Source organism: Pipistrellus hanaki (assembly GCF_964339955.1).
Source record: "Pipistrellus hanaki genome assembly, chromosome: 5".
Taxonomy (NCBI): Eukaryota; Metazoa; Chordata; class Mammalia; order Chiroptera; family Vespertilionidae; genus Pipistrellus; species Pipistrellus hanaki.
In genome coordinates, this window is record NC_140507.1 from 94,665,198 (window position 1) to 94,689,650 (window position 24,453).

A 24,453-nucleotide genomic window follows, 5' to 3' on the forward strand; every position below is an offset into this window, starting at 1 on the left:
TTCTTAGTGTAGAAAAGGTAGCTAAGATAAGGGAAATCCTTAATTCGAGTTAAGATAACATCAAACACTGTATGAATGCTATATTCATCACTTAAAAGGAGACTAGAGTGGTAAATGTGTGTTATACAAGGCAGAATACCATTGAAATAGAGAAAGAAACACGTTCGGCAGCTTTGGAAAGCCTTACACTTCACTGAAATGTAGTACTACACTCTATAACACAGTTGAGAGACAATGTTCCCGAGCTGCCTCAGTTCATAACAGTGTGTAGGAAGTTGTTTGATAAAGTGGGCAAAGCTTATACATGGGCCAGAAGGCAGAATATAGGAAACTACATGAAAACATGAATAATTCAGAGAAAATGACTGCAAACAGATGAAAACTTGTTTAGAACAGATGAAAGAGAATCTCCAAGTCAGTTCTTAGTGTAGAAAAGGTAGCTAAGATAAGGGAAATCCGTAATTCCAGTTAAGATCACATGAAACACTGTATGAATCCTATATTCTTTACTTAAAGGAGACTAGAGTGGTAAATGTGTGTTATACAAGGCAGAATACCATTGAAATAGAGAAAGAAACACGTTCGGCAGCTTTGGAAAGCCTTACACTTCACTGAAATGTAGTACTACACTCTATCACACAGTTGAGAGACAAGGTTCCCGAGCTGCCTCAGTTCATAACAGTGTGTAGGAAGTTGTTTGATAAAGTCGGCAAAGCTTATACGTGGGCCAGAAGGCAGAATATAGGAAACTACATGAAAACATGAATAATTCATTGAAAATGACTGTAAACAGATGAGAACTTGTTTAGAACAGCTGAAAGAGAATCTCCAAGTCAGTTCTTAGTGTAGAAAAGGTAGCTAAGATAAGGGAAATCCTTAATTCGAGTTAAGATAACATCAAACACTGTATGAATGCTATATTCATCACTTAAAAGGAGACTAGACTGGTAAATGTGTGTTATACAAGGCAGAATACCATTGAAATAGAGAAAGAAACACGTTCGGCAGCTTTGGAAAGCCTTACACTTCACTGAAATGTAGTACTACACTCTATCACACAGTTGAGAGACAAGGTTCCCGAGCTGCCTCAGTTCATAACAGTGTGTAGGAAGTTGTTTGATAAAGTCGGCAAAGCTTATACTTGGGCCAGAAGGCAGAATATAGGAAACTACATGAAAACATGAATAATTCATTGAAAATGACTGTAAACAGATGAGAACTTGTTTAGAACAGCTGAAAGAGAATCTCCAAGTCAGTTTTTAGTGTAGAAAAGGTAGCTAAGATAAGGGAAATACTTAATTCGAGTTAAGATAACATCAAACACTGTATGAATGCTATATTCATTACTTAAAAGGAGACTAGAGTGGTAAATGTGTGTTATACAAGGCAGAATACCATTGAAATAGAGAAAGAAACACGTTCGGCAGCTTTGGAAAGCCTTACACTTCACTGAAATGTAGTACTACACTCTATAACACAGTTGAGAGACAATGTTCCCGATCTGCCTCAGTTCATAACAGTGTGTAGGAAGTTGTTTGATAAAGTGGGCAAAGCTTATACATGGGCCAGAAGGCAGAATATAGGAAACTACATGAAAACATGAATAATTCAGAGAAAATGACTGCAAACAGATGAAAACTTGTTTAGAACAGATGAAAGAGAATCTCCAAGTCAGTTCTTAGTGTAGAAAAGGTAGCTAAGATAAGGGAAATCCGTAATTCCAGTTAAGATCACATGAAACACTGTATGAATCCTATATTCTTTACTTAAAGGAGACTAGAGTGGTAAATGTGTGTTATACAAGGCAGAATACCATTGAAATAGAGAAAGAAACACGTTCGGCAGCTTTGGAAAGCCTTACACTTCACTGAAATGTAGTACTACACTCTATCACACAGTTGAGAGACAAGGTTCCCGAGCTGCCTCAGTTCATAGCAGTGTGTAGGAAGTTGTTTGATAAAGTCGGCAAAGCTTATACTTGGGCCAGAAGGCAGAATATAGGAAACTACATGAAAACATGAATAATTCATTGAAAATGACTGTAAACAGATGAGAACTTGTTTAGAACAGCTGAAAGAGAATCTCCAAGTCAGTTCTTAGTGTAGAAAAGGTAGCTAAGATAAGGGAAATCCTTAATTCGAGTTAAGATAACATCAAACACTGTATGAATGCTATATTCATTACTTAAAAGGAGACTAGAGTGGTAAATGTGTGTTATACAAGGCAGAATACCATTGAAATAGAGAAAGAAACACGTTCGGCAGCTTTGGAAAGCCTTACACTTCACTGAAATGTAGTACTACACTCTATCACACAGTTGAGAGACAAGGTTCCCGAACTGCCTCAGTTCATAACAGTGTGTAGGAAGTTGTTTGATAAAGTCGGCAAAGCTTATACTTGGGCCAGAAGGCAGAATATAGGAAACTACATGAAAACATGAATAATTCATTGAAAATGACTGTAAACAGATGAGAACTTGTTTAGAACAGCTGAAAGAGAATCTCCAAGTCAGTTCTTAGTGTAGAAAAGGTAGCTAAGATAAGGGAAATCCTTAATTCGAGTTAAGATAACATCAAACACTGTATGAATGCTATATTCATTACTTAAAAGGAGACTAGAGTGGTAAATGTGTGTTATACAAGGCAGAATACCATTGAAATAGAGAAAGAAACACGTTCGGCAGCTTTGGAAAGCCTTACACTTCACTGAAATGTAGTACTACACTCTATAACACAGTTGAGAGACAATGTTCCCGAGCTGCCTCAGTTCATAACAGTGTGTAGGAAGTTGTTTGATAAAGTGGGCAAAGCTTATACATGGGCCAGAAGGCAGAATATAGGAAACTACATGAAAACATGAATAATTCAGAGAAAATGACTGCAAACAGATGAAAACTTGTTTAGAACAGATGAAAGAGAATCTCCAAGTCAGTTCTTAGTGTAGAAAAGGTAGCTAAGATAAGGGAAATCCGCAATTCCAGTTAAGATCACATGAAACACTGTATGAATCCTATATTCTTTACTTAAAGGAGACTAGAGTGGTAAATGTGTGTTATACAAGGCAGAATACCATTGAAATAGAGAAAGAAACACGTTCGGCAGCTTTGGAAAGCCTTACACTTCACTGAAATGTAGTACTACACTCTATCACACAGTTGAGAGACAAGGTTCCCGAGCTGCCTCAGTTCATAACAGTGTGTAGGAAGTTGTTTGATAAAGTGGGCAAAGCTTATACTTGGGCCAGAAGGCAGAATATAGGAAACTACATGAAAACATGAATAATTCATTGAAAATGACTGTAAACAGATGAGAACTTGTTTAGAACAGCTGAAAGAGAATCTCCAAGTCAGTTCTTAGTGTAGAAAAGGTAGCTAAGATAAGGGAAATCCTTAATTCGAGTTAAGATAACATCAAACACTGTATGAATCCTATATTCTTTACATAAAGGAGACTAGAGTGGTAAATGTGTGTTATACAAGGCAGAATACCATTGAAATAGAGAAAGAAACACGTTCGGCAGCTTTGGAAAGCCTTACACTTCAATGAAATGTAGTACTACACTCTATAACACAGTTGAGAGACAATGTTCCCGAGCTGCCTCAGTTCATAACAGTGTGTAGGAAGTTGTTTGATAAAGTGGGCAAAGCTTATACTTGGGCCAGAAGGCAGAATATAGGAAACTACATGAAAACATGAATAATTCAGTGAAAATGATTCTAAACAGATGAGAACTGGTTTAGAACAGATGAAAGAGAATCTCCAAGTCAGTTCTTAGTGTAGAAAAGGTAGCTAAGATAAGGGAAATCCTTAATTCGAGTAAAGATAACATCAAACACTGTATGAATGCTATATTCATTACTTAAAAGGAGACTAGAGTGGTAAATGTGTGTTATACAAGGCAGAATACCATTGAAATAGAGAAAGAAACACGTTCGGCAGCTTTGGAAAGCCTTACACTTCACTGAAATGTAGTACTACACTCTATAACACAGTTGAGAGACAATGTTCCCGAGCTGCCTCAGTTCATAACAGTGTGTAGGAAGTTGTTTGATAAAGTGGGCAAAGCTTATACTTGGGCCAGAAGGCAGAATATAGGAAACTACATGAAAACATGAATAATTCAGAGAAAATCACTGCAAACACATGAGAACTTGTTTAGAACAGATGAAAGAGAATCTCCAAGTCAGTTCTTAGTGTAGAAAAGGTAGCTAAGATAAGGGAAATCCGTAATTCCAGTTAAGATCACATGAAACACTGTATGAATCCTATATTCTTTACTTAAAGGAGACTAGAGTGGTAAATGTGTGTTATACAAGGCAGAATACCATTGAAATAGAGAAAGAAACACGTTCGGCAGCTTTGGAAAGCCTTACACTTCACTGAAATGTAGTACTACACTCTATCACACAGTTGAGAGACAATGTTCCCGAGCTGCCTCAGTTCATAACAGTGTGTAGGAAGTTGTTTGATAAAGTGGGCAAAGCTTATACTTGGGCCAGAAGGCAGAATATAGGAAACTACATGGAAACATGAATAATTCAGTGAAAATGACTGTAAACAGATGAGAACTGGTTTAGAACAGCTGAAAGAGAATCTCCAAGTCAGTTCTTAGTGTAGAAAAGGTAGCTAAGATAAGGGAAATCCTTAATTCGAGTTAAGATAACATCAAACACTGTATGAATGCTATATTCATTACTTAAAAGGAGACTAGAGTGGTAAATGTGTGTTATACAAGGCAGAATACCATTGAAATAGAGAAAGAAACACGTTCGGCAGCTTTGGAAAGCCTTACACTTCACTGAAATGTAGTACTACACTCTATAACACAGTTGAGAGACAATGTTCCCGAGCTGCCTCAGTTCATAACAGTGTGTAGGAAGTTGTTTGATAAAGTGGGCAAAGCTTATACTTGGGCCAGAAGGCAGAATATAGGAAACTACATGGAAACATGAATAATTCAGTGAAAATGACTCTAAACAGATGAGAACTGGTTTAGAACAGCTGAAAGAGAATCTCCAAGTCAGTTCTTAGTGTAGAAACGGTAGCTAAGATAAGGGAAATCCTTAATTCGAGTTAAGATAACATCAAACACTGTATGAATGCTATATTCATTACTTAAAAGGAGACTAGAGTGGTAAATGTGTGTTATACAAGGCAGAATACCATTGAAATAGAGAAAGAAACACGTTCGGCAGCTTTGGAAAGCCTTACACTTCACTGAAATGTAGTACTACACTCTATAACACAGTTGAGAGACAATGTTCCCGAGCTGCCTCAGTTCATAACAGTGTGTAGGAAGTTGTTTGATAAAGTGGGCAAAGCTTATACTTGGGCCAGAAGGCAGAATATAGGAAACTACATGAAAACATGAATAATTCAGAGAAAATGACTGCAAACAGATGAGAACTTGTTTAGAACAGATGAAAGAGAATCTCCAAGTCAGTTCTTAGTGTAGAAAAGGTAGCTAAGATAAGGGAAATCCGTAATTCCAGTTAAGATCACATGAAACACTGTATGAATCCTATATTCTTTACTTAAAGGAGACTAGAGTGGTAAATGTGTGTTATACAAGGCAGAATACCATTGAAATAGAGAAAGAAACACGTTCGGCAGCTTTGGAAAGCCTTACACTTCACTGAAATGTATCACTACACTCTATCACACAGTTGAGAGACAATGTTCCCGAGCTGCCTCAGTTCATAACAGTGTGTAGGAAGTTGTTTGATAAAGTGGGCAAAGCTTATACTTGGGCCAGAAGGCAGAATATAGGAAACTACATGAAAACATGAATAATTCAGTGAAAATGATTCTAAACAGATGAGAACTGGTTTAGAACAGCTGAAAGAGAATCTCCAAGTCAGTTCTTAGTGTAGAAAAGGTAGCTAAGATAAGGGAAATCCTTAATTCGAGTTAAGATAACATCAAACACTGTATGAATGCTATATTCATTACTTAAAAGGAGACTAGAGTGGTAAATGTGTGTTATACAAGGCAGAATACCATTGAAATAGAGAAAGAAACACGTTCGGCAGCTTTGGAAAGCCTTACACTTCACTGAAATGTAGTACTACACTCTATAACACAGTTGAGAGACAATGTTCCCGAGCTGCCTCAGTTCATAACAGTGTGTAGGAAGTTGTTTGATAAAGTGGGCAAAGCTTATACTTGGGCCAGAAGGCAGAATATAGGAAACTACATGAAAACATGAATAATTCAGAGAAAATCACTGCAAACACATGAGAACTTGTTTAGAACAGATGAAAGAGAATCTCCAAGTCAGTTCTTAGTGTAGAAAAGGTAGCTAAGATAAGGGAAATCCGTAATTCCAGTTAAGATCACATGAAACACTGTATGAATCCTATATTCTTTACTTAAAGGAGACTAGAGTGGTAAATGTGTGTTATACAAGGCAGAATACCATTGAAATAGAGAAAGAAACACGTTCGGCAGCTTTGGAAAGCCTTACACTTCACTGAAATGTAGTACTACACTCTATCACACAGTTGAGAGACAATGTTCCCGAGCTGCCTCAGTTCATAACAGTGTGTAGGAAGTTGTTTGATAAAGTGGGCAAAGCTTATACTTGGGCCAGAAGGCAGAATATAGGAAACTACATGGAAACATGAATAATTCAGTGAAAATGACTGTAAACAGATGAGAACTGGTTTAGAACAGCTGAAAGAGAATCTCCAAGTCAGTTCTTAGTGTAGAAAAGGTAGCTAAGATAAGGGAAATCCTTAATTCGAGTTAAGATAACATCAAACACTGTATGAATGCTATATTCATTACTTAAAAGGAGACTAGAGTGGTAAATGTGTGTTATACAAGGCAGAATACCATTGAAATAGAGAAAGAAACACGTTCGGCAGCTTTGGAAAGCCTTACACTTCACTGAAATGTAGTACTACACTCTATCACACAGTTGAGAGACAATGTTCCCGAGCTGCCTCAGTTCATAACAGTGTGTAGGAAGTTGTTTGATAAAGTGGGCAAAGCTTATACTTGGGCCAGAAGGCAGAATATAGGAAACTACATGGAAACATGAATAATTCAGTGAAAATGACTGTAAACAGATGAGAACTGGTTTAGAACAGCTGAAAGAGAATCTCCAAGTCAGTTCTTAGTGTAGAAAAGGTAGCTAAGATAAGGGAAATCCTTAATTCGAGTTAAGATAACATCAAACACTGTATGAATGCTATATTCATTACTTAAAAGGAGACTAGAGTGGTAAATGTGTGTTATACAAGGCAGAATACCATTGAAATAGAGAAAGAAACACGTTCGGCAGCTTTGGAAAGCCTTACACTTCACTGAAATGTAGTACTACACTCTATAACACAGTTGAGAGACAATGTTCCCGAGCTGCCTCAGTTCATAACAGTGTGTAGGAAGTTGTTTGATAAAGTGGGCAAAGCTTATACATGGGCCAGAAGGCAGAATATAGGAAACTACATGAAAACATGAATAATTCAGAGAAAATCACTGCAAACACATGAGAACTTGTTTAGAACAGATGAAAGAGAATCTCCAAGTCAGTTCTTAGTGTAGAAAAGGTAGCTAAGATAAGGGAAATCCGTAATTCCAGTTAAGATCACATGAAACACTGTATGAATCCTATATTCTTTACTTAAAGGAGACTAGAGTGGTAAATGTGTGTTATACAAGGCAGAATACCATTGAAATAGAGAAAGAAACACGTTCGGCAGCTTTGGAAAGCCTTACACTTCACTGAAATGTAGTACTACACTCTATCACACAGTTGAGAGACAATGTTCCCGAGCTGCCTCAGTTCATAACAGTGTGTAGGAAGTTGTTTGATAAAGTGGGCAAAGCTTATACTTGGGCCAGAAGGCAGAATATAGGAAACTACATGGAAACATGAATAATTCAGTGAAAATGACTGTAAACAGATGAGAACTGGTTTAGAACAGCTGAAAGAGAATCTCCAAGTCAGTTCTTAGTGTAGAAAAGGTAGCTAAGATAAGGGAAATCCTTAATTCGAGTTAAGATAACATCAAACACTGTATGAATGCTATATTCATTACTTAAAAGGAGACTAGAGTGGTAAATGTGTGTTATACAAGGCAGAATACCATTGAAATAGAGAAAGAAACACGTTCGGCAGCTTTGGAAAGCCTTACACTTCACTGAAATGTAGTACTACACTCTATAACACAGTTGAGAGACAATGTTCCCGAGCTGCCTCAGTTCATAACAGTGTGTAGGAAGTTTTTGATAAAGTGGGCAAAGCTTATACTTGGGCCAGAAGGCAGAATATAGGAAACTACATGAAAACATGAATAATTCAGAGAAAATCACTGCAAACACATGAGAACTTGTTTAGAACAGATGAAAGAGAATCTCCAAGTCAGTTCTTAGTGTAGAAAAGGTAGCTAAGATAAGGGAAATCCGTAATTCCAGTTAAGATCACATGAAACACTGTATGAATCCTATATTCTTTACTTAAAGGAGACTAGAGTGGTAAATGTGTGTTATACAAGGCAGAATACCATTGAAATAGAGAAAGAAACACGTTCGGCAGCTTTGGAAAGCCTTACACTTCACTGAAATGTATCACTACACTCTATCACACAGTTGAGAGACAATGTTCCAGAGCTGCCTCAGTTCATAACAGTGTGTAGGAAGTTGTTTGATAAAGTGGGCAAAGCTTATACTTGGGCCAGAAGGCAGAATATAGGAAACTACATGAAAACATGAATAATTCAGTGAAAATGATTCTAAACAGATGAGAACTGGTTTAGAACAGCTGAAAGAGAATCTCCAAGTCAGTTCTTAGTGTAGAAAAGGTAGCTAAGATAAGGGAAATCCTTAATTCGAGTTAAGATAACATCAAACACTGTATGAATGCTATATTCATTACTTAAAAGGAGACTAGAGTGGTAAATGTGTGTTATACAAGGCAGAATACCATTGAAATAGAGAAAGAAACACGTTCGGCAGCTTTGGAAAGCCTTACACTTCACTGAAATGTAGTACTACACTCTATAACACAGTTGAGAGACAATGTTCCCGAGCTGCCTCAGTTCATAACAGTGTGTAGGAAGTTGTTTGATAAAGTGGGCAAAGCTTATACTTGGGCCAGAAGGCAGAATATAGGAAACTACATGAAAACATGAATAATTCAGAGAAAATCACTGCAAACACATGAGAACTTGTTTAGAACAGATGAAAGAGAATCTCCAAGTCAGTTCTTAGTGTAGAAAAGGTAGCTAAGATAAGGGAAATCCGTAATTCCAGTTAAGATCACATGAAACACTGTATGAATCCTATATTCTTTACTTAAAGGAGACTAGAGTGGTAAATGTGTGTTATACAAGGCAGAATACCATTGAAATAGAGAAAGAAACACGTTCGGCAGCTTTGGAAAGCCTTACACTTCACTGAAATGTAGTACTACACTCTATCACACAGTTGAGAGACAATGTTCCCGAGCTGCCTCAGTTCATAACAGTGTGTAGGAAGTTGTTTGATAAAGTGGGCAAAGCTTATACTTGGGCCAGAAGGCAGAATATAGGAAACTACATGGAAACATGAATAATTCAGTGAAAATGACTGTAAACAGATGAGAACTGGTTTAGAACAGCTGAAAGAGAATCTCCAAGTCAGTTCTTAGTGTAGAAAAGGTAGCTAAGATAAGGGAAATCCTTAATTCGAGTTAAGATAACATCAAACACTGTATGAATGCTATATTCATTACTTAAAAGGAGACTAGAGTGGTAAATGTGTGTTATACAAGGCAGAATACCATTGAAATAGAGAAAGAAACACGTTCGGCAGCTTTGGAAAGCCTTACACTTCACTGAAATGTAGTACTACACTCTATCACACAGTTGAGAGACAATGTTCCCGAGCTGCCTCAGTTCATAACAGTGTGTAGGAAGTTGTTTGATAAAGTGGGCAAAGCTTATACTTGGGCCAGAAGGCAGAATATAGGAAACTACATGGAAACATGAATAATTCAGTGAAAATGACTGTAAACAGATGAGAACTGGTTTAGAACAGCTGAAAGAGAATCTCCAAGTCAGTTCTTAGTGTAGAAAAGGTAGCTAAGATAAGGGAAATCCTTAATTCGAGTTAAGATAACATCAAACACTGTATGAATGCTATATTCATTACTTAAAAGGAGACTAGAGTGGTAAATGTGTGTTATACAAGGCAGAATACCATTGAAATAGAGAAAGAAACACGTTCGGCAGCTTTGGAAAGCCTTACACTTCACTGAAATGTAGTACTACACTCTATAACACAGTTGAGAGACAATGTTCCCGAGCTGCCTCAGTTCATAACAGTGTGTAGGAAGTTGTTTGATAAAGTGGGCAAAGCTTATACTTGGGCCAGAAGGCAGAATATAGGAAACTACATGAAAACATGAATAATTCAGAGAAAATCACTGCAAACACATGAGAACTTGTTTAGAACAGATGAAAGAGAATCTCCAAGTCAGTTCTTAGTGTAGAAAAGGTAGCTAAGATAAGGGAAATCCGTAATTCCAGTTAAGATCACATGAAACACTGTATGAATCCTATATTCTTTACTTAAAGGAGACTAGAGTGGTAAATGTGTGTTATACAAGGCAGAATACCATTGAAATAGAGAAAGAAACACGTTCGGCAGCTTTGGAAAGCCTTACACTTCACTGAAATGTAGTACTACACTCTATCACACAGTTGAGAGACAATGTTCCCGAGCTGCCTCAGTTCATAACAGTGTGTAGGAAGTTGTTTGATAAAGTGGGCAAAGCTTATACTTGGGCCAGAAGGCAGAATATAGGAAACTACATGGAAACATGAATAATTCAGTGAAAATGACTGTAAACAGATGAGAACTGGTTTAGAACAGCTGAAAGAGAATCTCCAAGTCAGTTCTTAGTGTAGAAAAGGTAGCTAAGATAAGGGAAATCCTTAATTCGAGTTAAGATAACATCAAACACTGTATGAATGCTATATTCATTACTTAAAAGGAGACTAGAGTGGTAAATGTGTGTTATACAAGGCAGAATACCATTGAAATAGAGAAAGAAACACGTTCGGCAGCTTTGGAAAGCCTTACACTTCACTGAAATGTAGTACTACACTCTATCACACAGTTGAGAGACAATGTTCCCGAGCTGCCTCAGTTCATAACAGTGTGTAGGAAGTTGTTTGATAAAGTGGGCAAAGCTTATACTTGGGCCAGAAGGCAGAATATAGGAAACTACATGGAAACATGAATAATTCAGTGAAAATGACTGTAAACAGATGAGAACTGGTTTAGAACAGCTGAAAGAGAATCTCCAAGTCAGTTCTTAGTGTAGAAAAGGTAGCTAAGATAAGGGAAATCCTTAATTCGAGTTAAGATAACATCAAACACTGTATGAATGCTATATTCATTACTTAAAAGGAGACTAGAGTGGTAAATGTGTGTTATACAAGGCAGAATACCATTGAAATAGAGAAAGAAACACGTTCGGCAGCTTTGGAAAGCCTTACACTTCACTGAAATGTAGTACTACACTCTATAACACAGTTGAGAGACAATGTTCCCGAGCTGCCTCAGTTCATAACAGTGTGTAGGAAGTTGTTTGATAAAGTGGGCAAAGCTTATACTTGGGCCAGAAGGCAGAATATAGGAAACTACATGAAAACATGAATAATTCAGAGAAAATCACTGCAAACACATGAGAACTTGTTTAGAACAGATGAAAGAGAATCTCCAAGTCAGTTCTTAGTGTAGAAAAGGTAGCTAAGATAAGGGAAATCCGTAATTCCAGTTAAGATCACATGAAACACTGTATGAATCCTATATTCTTTACTTAAAGGAGACTAGAGTGGTAAATGTGTGTTATACAAGGCAGAATACCATTGAAATAGAGAAAGAAACACGTTCGGCAGCTTTGGAAAGCCTTACACTTCACTGAAATGTAGTACTACACTCTATCACACAGTTGAGAGACAATGTTCCCGAGCTGCCTCAGTTCATAACAGTGTGTAGGAAGTTGTTTGATAAAGTGGGCAAAGCTTATACTTGGGCCAGAAGGCAGAATATAGGAAACTACATGGAAACATGAATAATTCAGTGAAAATGACTGTAAACAGATGAGAACTGGTTTAGAACAGCTGAAAGAGAATCTCCAAGTCAGTTCTTAGTGTAGAAAAGGTAGCTAAGATAAGGGAAATCCTTAATTCGAGTTAAGATAACATCAAACACTGTATGAATGCTATATTCATTACTTAAAAGGAGACTAGAGTGGTAAATGTGTGTTATACAAGGCAGAATACCATTGAAATAGAGAAAGAAACACGTTCGGCAGCTTTGGAAAGCCTTACACTTCACTGAAATGTAGTACTACACTCTATAACACAGTTGAGAGACAATGTTCCCGAGCTGCCTCAGTTCATAACAGTGTGTAGGAAGTTGTTTGATAAAGTGGGCAAAGCTTATACTTGGGCCAGAAGGCAGAATATAGGAAACTACATGAAAACATGAATAATTCAGAGAAAATCACTGCAAACACATGAGAACTTGTTTAGAACAGATGAAAGAGAATCTCCAAGTCAGTTCTTAGTGTAGAAAAGGTAGCTAAGATAAGGGAAATCCGTAATTCCAGTTAAGATCACATGAAACACTGTATGAATCCTATATTCTTTACTTAAAGGAGACTAGAGTGGTAAATGTGTGTTATACAAGGCAGAATACCATTGAAATAGAGAAAGAAACACGTTCGGCAGCTTTGGAAAGCCTTACACTTCACTGAAATGTAGTACTACACTCTATCACACAGTTGAGAGACAATGTTCCCGAGCTGCCTCAGTTCATAACAGTGTGTAGGAAGTTGTTTGATAAAGTGGGCAAAGCTTATACTTGGGCCAGAAGGCAGAATATAGGAAACTACATGAAAACATGAATAATTCAGAGAAAATGACTGCAAACACATGAGAACTTGTTTAGAACAGATGAAAGAGAATCTCCAAGTCAGTTCTTAGTGTAGAAAAGGTAGCTAAGATAAGGGAAATCCGTAATTCCAGTTAAGATCACATGAAACACTGTATGAATCCAATATTCTTTACTTAAAGGAGACTAGAGTGGTAAATGTGTGTTATACAAGGCAGAATACCATTGAAATAGAGAAAGAAACACGTTCGGCAGCTTTGGAAAGCCTTACACTTCACTGAAATGTAGTACTACACTCTGTCACACAGTTGAGAGACAATGTTCCCGAGCTGCCTCAGTTCATAACAGTGTGTAAAGAAGTTGTTTGATAAAGTGGGCAAAGCTTATACTTGGGCCAGAAGGCAGAATATAGGAAACTACATGGAAACATGAATAATTCAGTGAAAATGACTGTAAACAGATGAGAACTGGTTTAGAACAGCTGAAAGAGAATCTCCAAGTCAGTTCTTAGTGTAGAAAAGGTAGCTAAGATAAGGGAAATCCTTAATTCGAGTTAAGATAACATCAAACACTGTATGAATGCTATATTCATTACTTAAAAGGAGACTAGAGTGGTATATGTGTGTTATACAAGGCAGAATACCATTGAAATAGAGAAAGAAACACGTTCGGCAGCTTTGGAAAGCCTTACACTTCACTGAAATGTAGTACTACACTCTATGACACAGTTGAGAGACAATGTTCCCGAGCTGCCTCAGTTCATAACAGTGTGTAGGAAGTTGTTTGATAAAGTGGGCAAAGCTTATACATGGGCCAGAAGGCAGAATATAGGAAACTACATGAAAACATGAATAATTCAGAGAAAATGACTGCAAACAGATGAGAACTTGTTTAGAACAGATGAAAGAGAATCTCCAAGTCAGTTCTTAGTGTAGAAAAGGTAGCTAAGATAAGGGAAATCCGTAATTCCAGTTAAGATCACATGAAACACTGTATGATTCCTATATTCTTTACTTAAAGGAGACTAGAGTGGTAAATGTGTGTTATACAAGGCAGAATACCATTGAAATAGAGAAAGAAACACGTTCGGCAGCTTTGGAAAGCCTTACACTTCACTGAAATGTAGTACTACACTCTATAACACAGTTGAGAGACAATGTTCCCGAGCTGCCTCAGTTCATAACAGTGTGTAGGAAGTTGTTTGATAAAGTGGACAAAGCTTATACTTGGGCCAGAAGGCAGAATATAGGAAACTACATCAAAACATGAATAATTCAGTGAAAATGATTCTAAACAGATGAGAACTGGTTTAGAACAGCTGGAAGAGAATCTCCGAGTCAGTTCTTAGTGTAGAAAAGGTAGCTAAGATAAGGGAAATCCTTAATTCGAGTTAAGATAACATCAAACACTGTATGAATGCTATATTCATTACTTAAAAGGAGACTAGAGTGGTAAATGTGTGTTATACAAGGCAGAATACCATTGAAATAGAGAAAGAAACACGTTCGGCAGCTTTGGAAAGCCTTACACTTCACTGAAATGTAGTACTACACTCTATAACACAGTTGAGAGACAATGTTCCCGAGCTGCCTCAGTTCATAACAGTGTGTAGGAAGTTGTTTGATAAAGTGGGCAAAGCTTATACTTGGGCCAGAAGGCAGAATATAGGAAACTACATGAAAACATGAATAATTCAGAGAAAATGACTGCAAACACATGAGAACTTGTTTAGAACAGATGAAAGAGAATCTCCAAGTCAGTTCTTAGTGTAGAAAAGGTAGCTAAGATAAGGGAAATCCGTAATTCCAGTTAAGATCACATGAAACACTGTATGAATCCTATATTCTTTACTTAACTGAGACTAGAGTGGTAAATGTGTGTTATACAAGGCAGAATACCATTGAAATAGAGAAAGAAACACGTTCGGCAGCTTTGGAATGCCTTACACTTCACTGAAATGTAGTACTACACTCTATCACACAGTTGAGAGACAATGTTCCCGAGATGCCTCAGTTCATAACAGTGTGTAGGAAGTTGTTTGATAAAGTGGGCAAAGCTTATACTTGGGCCAGAAGGCAGAATATAGGAAACTACATGAAAACATGAATAATTCAGAGAAAATCACTGCAAACACATGAGAACTTGTTTAGAACAGAAGAAAGAGAATCTCCAAGTCAGTTCTTAGTGTAGAAAAGGTAGCTAAGATAAGGGAAATCCGTAATTCCAGTTAAGATCACATGAAACACTGTATGAATCCTATATTCTTTACTTAAAGGAGACTAGAGTGGTAAATGTGTGTTATACAAGGCAGAATACCATTGAAATAGAGAAAGAAACACGTTCGGCAGCTTTGGAAAGCCTTACACTTCACTGAAATGTAGTACTACACTCTATCACACAGTTGAGAGACAATGTTCCCGAGCTGCCTCAGTTCACAACAGTGTGTAAGGAAGTTGTTTGATAAAGTGGGCAAAGCTTATACTTGGGCAAGAAGGCAGAATATAGGAAACTACATGGAAACATGAATAATTCAGTGAAAATGACTGTAAACAGATGAGAACTGGTTTAGAACAGCTGAAAGAGAATCTCCAAGTCAGTTCTTAGTGTAGAAAAGGTAGCTAAGATAAGGGAAATCCTTAATTCGAGTTAAGATAACATCAAACACTGTATGAATGCTATATTCATTACTTAAAGGAGACTAGAGTGGTAAATGTGTGTTATACAAGGCAGAATACCATTGAAATAGAGAAAGAAACACGTTCGGCAGCTTTGGAAAGCCTTACACTTCACTGAAATGTAGTACTACACTCTATAACACAGTTGAGAGACAATGTTCCCGAGCTGCCTCAGTTCATAACAGTGTGTAGGAAGTTGTTTGATAAAGTGGGCAAAGCTTATACTTGGGCCAGAAGGCAGAATATAGGAAACTACATGAAAACATGAATAATTCATTGAAAATGACTGTAAACAGATGAGAACTTGTTTAGAGCAGCTGAAAGAGAATCTCCAAGTCAGTTCTTAGTGTAGAAAAGGTAGCTAAGATAAGGGAAATCCTTAATTCGAGTTAAGATAACATCAAACACTGTATGAATCCTATATTGTTTACATAAAGGAGACTAGAGTGGTAAATGTGTGTTATACAATGCAGAATACCATTGAAATTGAGAAAGAAACACGTTCGGCAGCTTTGGAAAGCCTTACACTTCAATGAAATGTAGTACTACACTCTATAACACAGTTGAGAGACAATGTTCCCGAGCTGCCTCAGTTCATAACAGTGTGTAGGAAGTTGTTTGATAAAGTGGGCAAAGCTTATACTTGGGCCAGAAGGCAGAATATAGGAAACTACATGAAAACATGAATAATTCAGAGAAAATGACTGCAAACACATGAGAACTTGTTTAGAACAGATGAAAGAGAATCTCCAAGTCAGTTCTTAGTGTAGAAAAGGTAGCTAAGATAAGGGAAATCCGTAATTCCAGTTAAGATCACATGAAACACTGTATGAATCCTATATTCTTTACTTAAAGGAGACTAGAGTGGTAAATGTGTGTTATACAAGGCAGAATACCATTGAAATAGAGAAAGAAACACGTTCGGCAGCTTTGGAAAGCCTTACACTTCACTGAAATGTAGTACTACACTCTATCACACAGTTGAGAGACAATGTTCCCGAGCTGCCTCAGTTCATAACAGTGTGTAGGAAGTTGTTTGATAAAGTGGGCAAAGCTTATACTTGGGCCAGAAGGCAGAATATAGGAAACTACATGGAAACATGAATAATTCAGTGAAAATGACTGTAAACAGATGAGAACTGGTTTAGAACAGCTGAAAGAGAATCTCCAAGTCAGTTCTTAGTGTAGAAAAGGTAGCTAAGATAAGGGAAATCCTTAATTCGAGTTAAGATAACATCAAACACTGTATGAATGCTATATTCATTACTTAAAAGGAGACTAGAGTGGTAAATGTGTGTTATACAAGGCAGAATACCATTGAAATAGAGAAAGAAACACGTTCGGCAGCTTTGGAAAGCCTTACACTTCACTGAAATGTAGTACTACACTCTATAACACAGTTGAGAGACAATGTTCCCGAGCTGCCTCAGTTCATAACAGTGTGTAGGAAGTTGTTTGATAAAGTGGGCAAAGCTTATACTTGGGCCAGAAGGCAGAATATAGGAAACTACATGAAAACATGAATAATTCAGAGAAAATCACTGCAAACACATGAGAACTTGTTTAGAACAGATGAAAGAGAATCTCCAAGTCAGTTCTTAGTGTAGAAAAGGTAGCTAAGATAAGGGAAATCCGTAATTCCAGTTAAGATCACATGAAACACTGTATGAATCCTATATTCTTTACTTAAAGGAGACTAGAGTGGTAAATGTGTGTTATACAAGGCAGAATACCATTGAAATAGAGAAAGAAACACGTTCGGCAGCTTTGGAAAGCCTTACACTTCACTGAAATGTAGTACTACACTCTATCACACAGTTGAGAGACAATGTTCCCGAGCTGCCTCAGTTCATAACAGTGTGTAGGAAGTTGTTTGATAAAGTGGGCAAAGCTTATACTTGGGCCAGAAGGCAGAATATAGGAAACTACATGGAAACATGAATAATTCAGTGAAAATGACTGTAAACAGATGAGAACTGGTTTAGAACAGCTGAAAGAGAATCTCCAAGTCAGTTCTTAGTGTAGAAAAGGTAGCTAAGATAAGGGAAATCCTTAATTCGAGTTAAGATAACATCAAACACTGTATGAATGCTATATTCATTACTTAAAAGGAGACTAGAGTGGTAAATGTGTGTTATACAAGGCAGAATACCATTGAAATAGAGAAAGAAACACGTTCGGCAGCTTTGGAAAGCCTTACACTTCACTGAAATGTAGTACTACACTCTATAACACAGTTGAGAGACAATGTTCCCGAGCTGCCTCAGTTCATAACAGTGTGTAGGAAGTTGTTTGATAAAGTGGGCAAAGCTTATACTTGGGCCAGAAGGCAGAATATAGGAAACTACATGAAAACATGAATAATTCAGAGAAAATCACTGCAAACACATGAGAACTTGTTTAGAACAGATGAAAGAGAATCTCCAAGTCAGTTCTTAGTGTAGAAAAGGTAGCTAAGATAAGGGAAATCCGTAATTCCAGTTAAGATCACATGAAACACTGTATGAATCCTATATTCTTTACTTAAAGGAGACTAGAGTGGTAAATGTGTGTTATACAAGGCAGAATACCATTGAAATAGAGAAAGAAACACGTTCGGCAGCTTTGGAAAGCCTTACACTTCACTGAAATGTAGTACTACACTCTATCACACAGTTGAGAGACAATGTTCCCGAGCTGCCTCAGTTCATAACAGTGTGTAGGAAGTTGTTTGATAAAGTGGGCAAAGCTTATACTTGGGCCAGAAGGCAGAATATAGGAAACTACATGAAAACATGAATAATTCAGAGAAAATGACTGCAAACACATGAGAACTTGTTTAGAACAGATGAAAGAGAATCTCCAAGTCAGTTCTTAGTGTAGAAAAGGTAGCTAAGATAAGGGAAATCCGTAATTCCAGTTAAGATCACATGAAACACTGTATGAATCCAATATTCTTTACTTAAAGGAGACTAGAGTGGTAAATGTGTGTTATACAAGGCAGAATACCATTGAAATAGAGAAAGAAACACGTTCGGCAGCTTTGGAAAGCCTTACACTTCACTGAAATGTAGTACTACACTCTGTCACACAGTTGAGAGACAATGTTCCCGAGCTGCCTCAGTTCATAACAGTGTGTAAAGAAGTTGTTTGATAAAGTGGGCAAAGCTTATACTTGGGCCAGAAGGCAGAATATAGGAAACTACATGGAAACATGAATAATTCAGTGAAAATGACTGTAAACAGATGAGAACTGGTTTAGAACAGCTGAAAGAGAATCTCCAAGTCAGTTCTTAGTGTAGAAAAGGTAGCTAAGATAAGGGAAATCCTTAATTCGAGTTAAGATAACATCAAACACTGTATGAATGCTATATTCATTACTTAAAAGGAGACTAGAGTGGTATATGTGTGTTATACAAGGCAGAATACCATTGAAATAGAGAAAGAAACACGTTCGGCAGCTTTGGAAAGCCTTACACTTCACTGAAATGTAGTACTACACTCTATGACACAGTTGAGAGACAATGTTCCCGAGCTGCCTCAGTTCATAACAGTGTGTAGGAAGTTGTTTGATAAAGTGGGCAAAGCTTATACATGGGCCAGAAGGCAGAATATAGGAAACTACATGAAAACATGAATAATTCAGAGAAAATGACTGCAAACAGATGAGAACTTGTTTAGAACAGATGAAAGAGAATCTCCAAGTCAGTTCTTAGTGTAGAAAAGGTAGCTAAGATAAGGGAAATCCGTAATTCCAGTTAAGATCACATGAAACACTGTATGATTCCTATATTCTTTACTTAAAGGAGACTAGAGTGGTAAATGTGTGTTATACAAGGCAGAATACCATTGAAATAGAGAAAGAAACACGTTCGGCAGCTTTGGAAAGCCTTACACTTCACTGAAATGTAGTACTACACTCTATAACACAGTTGAGAGACAATGTTCCCGAGCTGCCTCAGTTCATAACAGTGTGTAGGAAGTTGTTTGATAAAGTGGGCAAAGCTTATACTTGGGCCAGAAGGCAGAATATAGGAAACTACATCAAAACATGAATAATTCAGTGAAAATGATTCTAAACAGATGAGAACTGGTTTAGAACAGCTGGAAGAGAATCTCCGAGTCAGTTCTTAGTGTAGAAAAGGTAGCTAAGATAAGGGAAATCCTTAATTCGAGTTAAGATAACATCAAACACTGTATGAATGCTATATTCATTACTTAAAAGGAGACTAGAGTGGTAAATGTGTGTTATACAAGGCAGAATACCATTGAAATAGAGAAAGAAACACGTTCGGCAGCTTTGGAAAGCCTTACACTTCACTGAAATGTAGTACTACACTCTATAACACAGTTGAGAGACAATGTTCCCGAGCTGCCTCAGTTCATAACAGTGTGTAGGAAGTTGTTTGATAAAGTGGGCAAAGCTTATACTTGGGCCAGAAGGCAGAATATAGGAAACTACATGAAAACATGAATAATTCAGAGAAAATGACTGCAAACACATGAGAACTTGTTTAGAACAGATGAAAGAGAATCTCCAAGTCAGTTCTTAGTGTAGAAAAGGTAGCTAAGATAAGGGAAATCCGTAATTCCAGTTAAGATCACATGAAACACTGTATGAATCCTATATTCTTTACTTAACTGAGACTAGAGTGGTAAATGTGTGTTATACAAGGCAGAATACCATTGAAATAGAGAAAGAAACACGTTCGGCAGCTTTGGAATGCCTTACACTTCACTGAAATGTAGTACTACACTCTATCACACAGTTGAGAGACAATGTTCCCGAGATGCCTCAGTTCATAACAGTGTGTAGGAAGTTGTTTGATAAAGTGGGCAAAGCTTATACTTGGGCCAGAAGGCAGAATATAGGAAACTACATGAAAACATGAATAATTCAGAGAAAATGACTGCAAACACATGAGAACTTGTTTAGAACAGATGAAAGAGAATCTCCAAGTCAGTTCTTAGTGTAGAAAAGGTAGCTAAGATAAGGGAAATCCGTAATTCCAGTTAAGATCACATGAAACACTGTATGAATCCTATATTCTTTACTTAACTGAGACTAGAGTGGTAAATGTGTGTTATACAAGGCAGAATACCATTGAAATAGAGAAAGAAACACGTTCGGCAGCTTTGGAATGCCTTACACTTCACTGAAATGTAGTACTACACTCTATCACACAGTTGAGAGACAATGTTCCCGAGATGCCTCAGTTCATAACAGTGTGTAGGAAGTTGTTTGATAAAGTGGGCAAAGCTTATACTTGGGCCAGAAGGCAGAATATAGGAAACTACATGAAAACATGAATAATTCAGAGAAAATCACTGCAAACACATGAGAACTTGTTTAGAACAGAAGAAAGAGAATCTCCAAGTCAGTTCTTAGTGTAGAAAAGGTAGCTAAGATAAGGGAAATCCGTAATTCCAGTTAAGATCACATGAAACACTGTATGAATCCTATATTCTTTACTTAAAGGAGACTAGAGTGGTAAATGTGTGTTATACAAGGCAGAATACCATTGAAATAGAGAAAGAAACACGTTCGGCAGCTTTGGAAAGCCTTACACTTCACTGAAATGTAGTACTACACTCTATCACACAGTTGAGAGACAATGTTCCCGAGCTGCCTCAGTTCACAACAGTGTGTAAGGAAGTTGTTTGATAAAGTGGGCAAAGCTTATACTTGGGCAAGAAGGCAGAATATAGGAAACTACATGGAAACATGAATAATTCAGTGAAAATGACTGTAAACAGATGAGAACTGGTTTAGAACAGCTGAAAGAGAATCTCCAAGTCAGTTCTTAGTGTAGAAAAGGTAGCTAAGATAAGGGAAATCCTTAATTCGAGTTAAGATAACATCAAACACTGTATGAATGCTATATTCATTACTTAAAGGAGACTAGAGTGGTAAATGTGTGTTATACAAGGCAGAATACCATTGAAATAGAGAAAGAAACACGTTCGGCAGCTTTGGAAAGCCTTACACTTCACTGAAATGTAGTACTACACTCTATAACACAGTTGAGAGACAATGTTCCCGAGCTGCCTCAGTTCATAACAGTGTGTAGGAAGTTGTTTGATAAAGTGGGCAAAGCTTATACTTGGGCCAGAAGGCAGAATATAGGAAACTACATGAAAACATGAATAATTCATTGAAAATGACTGTAAACAGATGAGAACTTGTTTAGAGCAGCTGAAAGAGAATCTCCAAGTCAGTTCTTAGTGTAGAAAAGGTAGCTAAGATAAGGGAAATCCTTAATTCGAGTTAAGATAACATCAAACACTGTATGAATCCTATATTGTTTACATAAAGGAGACTAGAGTGGTAAATGTGTGTTATACAATGCAGAATACCATTGAAATTGAGAAAGAAACACGTTCGGCAGCTTTGGAAAGCCTTACACTTCAATGAAATGTAGTACTACACTCTATAACACAGTTGAGAGACAATGTTCCCGAGCTGCCTCAGTTCATAACAGTGTGTAGGAAGTTGTTTGATAAAGTGGGCAAAGCTTATACTTGGGCCAGAAGGCAGAATATAGGAAACTACATGAAAACATGAATAATTCAGAGAAAATGACTGCAAACACATGAGAACTTGTTTAGAACAGATGAAAGAGAATCTCCAAGTCAGTTCTTAGTGTAGAAAAGGTAGCTAAGATAAGGGAAATCCGTAATTCCAGTTAAGATCACATGAAACACTGTATGAATCCTATATTCTTTACTTAAAGGAGACTAGAGTGGTAAATGTGTGTTATACAAGGCAGAATACCATTGAAATAGAGAAAGAAACACGTTCGGCAGCTTTGGAAAGCCTTACACTTCACTGAAATGTAGTACTACACTCTATCACACAGTTGAGAGACAATGTTCCCGAGCTGCCTCAGTTCATAACAGTGTGTAGGAAGTTGTTTGATAAAGTGGGAAAAGCTTATACTTGGGCCAGAAGGCAGAATATAGGAAACTACATCAAAACATGAATAATTCAGTGAAAATGATTCTAAACAGATGAGAACTGGTTTAGAACAGCTGAAAGAGAATCTCCAAATCAGTTCTTAGTGTAGAAAAGGTAGCTAAGATAAGGGAAATCCTTAATTCGAGTTAAGATAACATCAAACACTGTATGAATGCTATATTCATTACTTAAAAGGAGACTAGAGTGGTAAATGTGTGTTATACAAGGCAGAATACCATTGAAATAGAGAAAGAAACACGTTGGGCAGCTTTGGAAAGCCTTACACTTCACTGAAATGTAGTACTACACTCTATAACACAGTTGAGAGACAATGTTCCCGAGCTGCCTCAGTTCATAACAGTGTGTAGGAAGTTGTTTGATAAAGTGGGCAAAGCTTATACTTGGGCCAGAAGGCAGAATATAGGAAACTACATGAAAACATGAATAATTCAGAGAAAATGACTGCAAACACATGAGAACTTGTTTAGAACAGATGAAAGAGAATCTCCAAGTCAGTTCTTAGTGTAGAAAAGTTAGCTAAGATAAGGGAAATCCGTAATTCCAGTTAAGATCACATGAAACACTGTATGAATCCTATATTCTTTACTTAAAGGAGACTAGAGTGGTAAATGTGTGTTATACAAGGCAGAATACCATTGAAATAGAGAAAGAAACACGTTCGGCAGCTTTGGAAAGCCTTACACTTCACTGAAATGTAGTACTACACTCTATCACACAGTTGAGAGACAAGGTTCCCGAGCTGCCTCAGTTCATAACAGTGTGTAGGAAGTTGTTTGATAAAGTGGGCAAAGCTTATACTTGGGCCAGAAGGCAGAATATAGGAAACTACATGAAAACATGAATAATTCAGTGAAAATGACTGTAAACAGAAGAGAACTTGTTTTAGAACAGCTGAAAGAGATTCTCCAAGTCAGTTCTTAGTGTAGAAAAGGTAGCTAAGATAAGGGAAATCCTTAATTCGAGTTAAGATAACATCAAACACTGTATGAATCCTATATTCATTACTTAAAGGAGACTAGAGTGGTAAATGTGTGTTATACAAGGCAGAATACCATTGAAATAGAGAAAGAAACACGTTCGGCAGCTTTGGAAAGCCTTACACTTCACTGAAATGTAGTACTACACTCTATCACACAGTTGAGAGACAATGTTCCCGAGCTGCCTCAGTTCATAACAGTGTGTAGGAAGTTGTTTGATAAAGTCGGCAAAGCTTATACTTGGGACAGAAGGCAGAATATAGGAAACTACATGAAAACATGAATAATTCAGAGAAAATGACTGCAAACAGATGAGAACCTGTTTAGAACAGATGAAAGAGAATCTCTAAGTCAGTTCTTAGTGTAGAAAAGGTAGCGAAGATAAGGGAAATCCGTAATTCCAGTTAAGATCACATGAAACACTGTATGAATCCTATATTCTTTACCTAAAGGAGACTAGAGTGGTAAATGTGTGTTATACAAGGCAGAATACCATTGAAATAGAGAAAGAAACACGTTCGGCAGCTTTGGAAAGCCTTACACTTCACTGAAATGTAGCACTACACTCTATCACACAGTTGAGAGACAAGGTTCCCGAGCTGCCTCAGTTCATAACAGTGTGTAGGAAGTTGTTTGATAAAGTGGGCAAAGCTTATACTTGGGCCAGAAGGCAGAATATAGGAAACTACATGAAAACATGAATAATTCAGTGAAAATGACTGTAAACAGATGAGAACTGGTTTAGAACAGCTGAAAGAGAATCTCCAAGTCAGTTCTTAGTGTAGAAAAGGTACCTAAGATAAGGGAAATCCTTAATTCGAGTTAAGATAACATCAAACACTGTATGAATCCTATATTCATTACTTAAAGGAGACTAGAGTGGTAAATGTGTGTTATACAAGGCAGAATACCAATGAAATAGAGAAAGAAACACGTTCGGCAGCTTTGGAAAG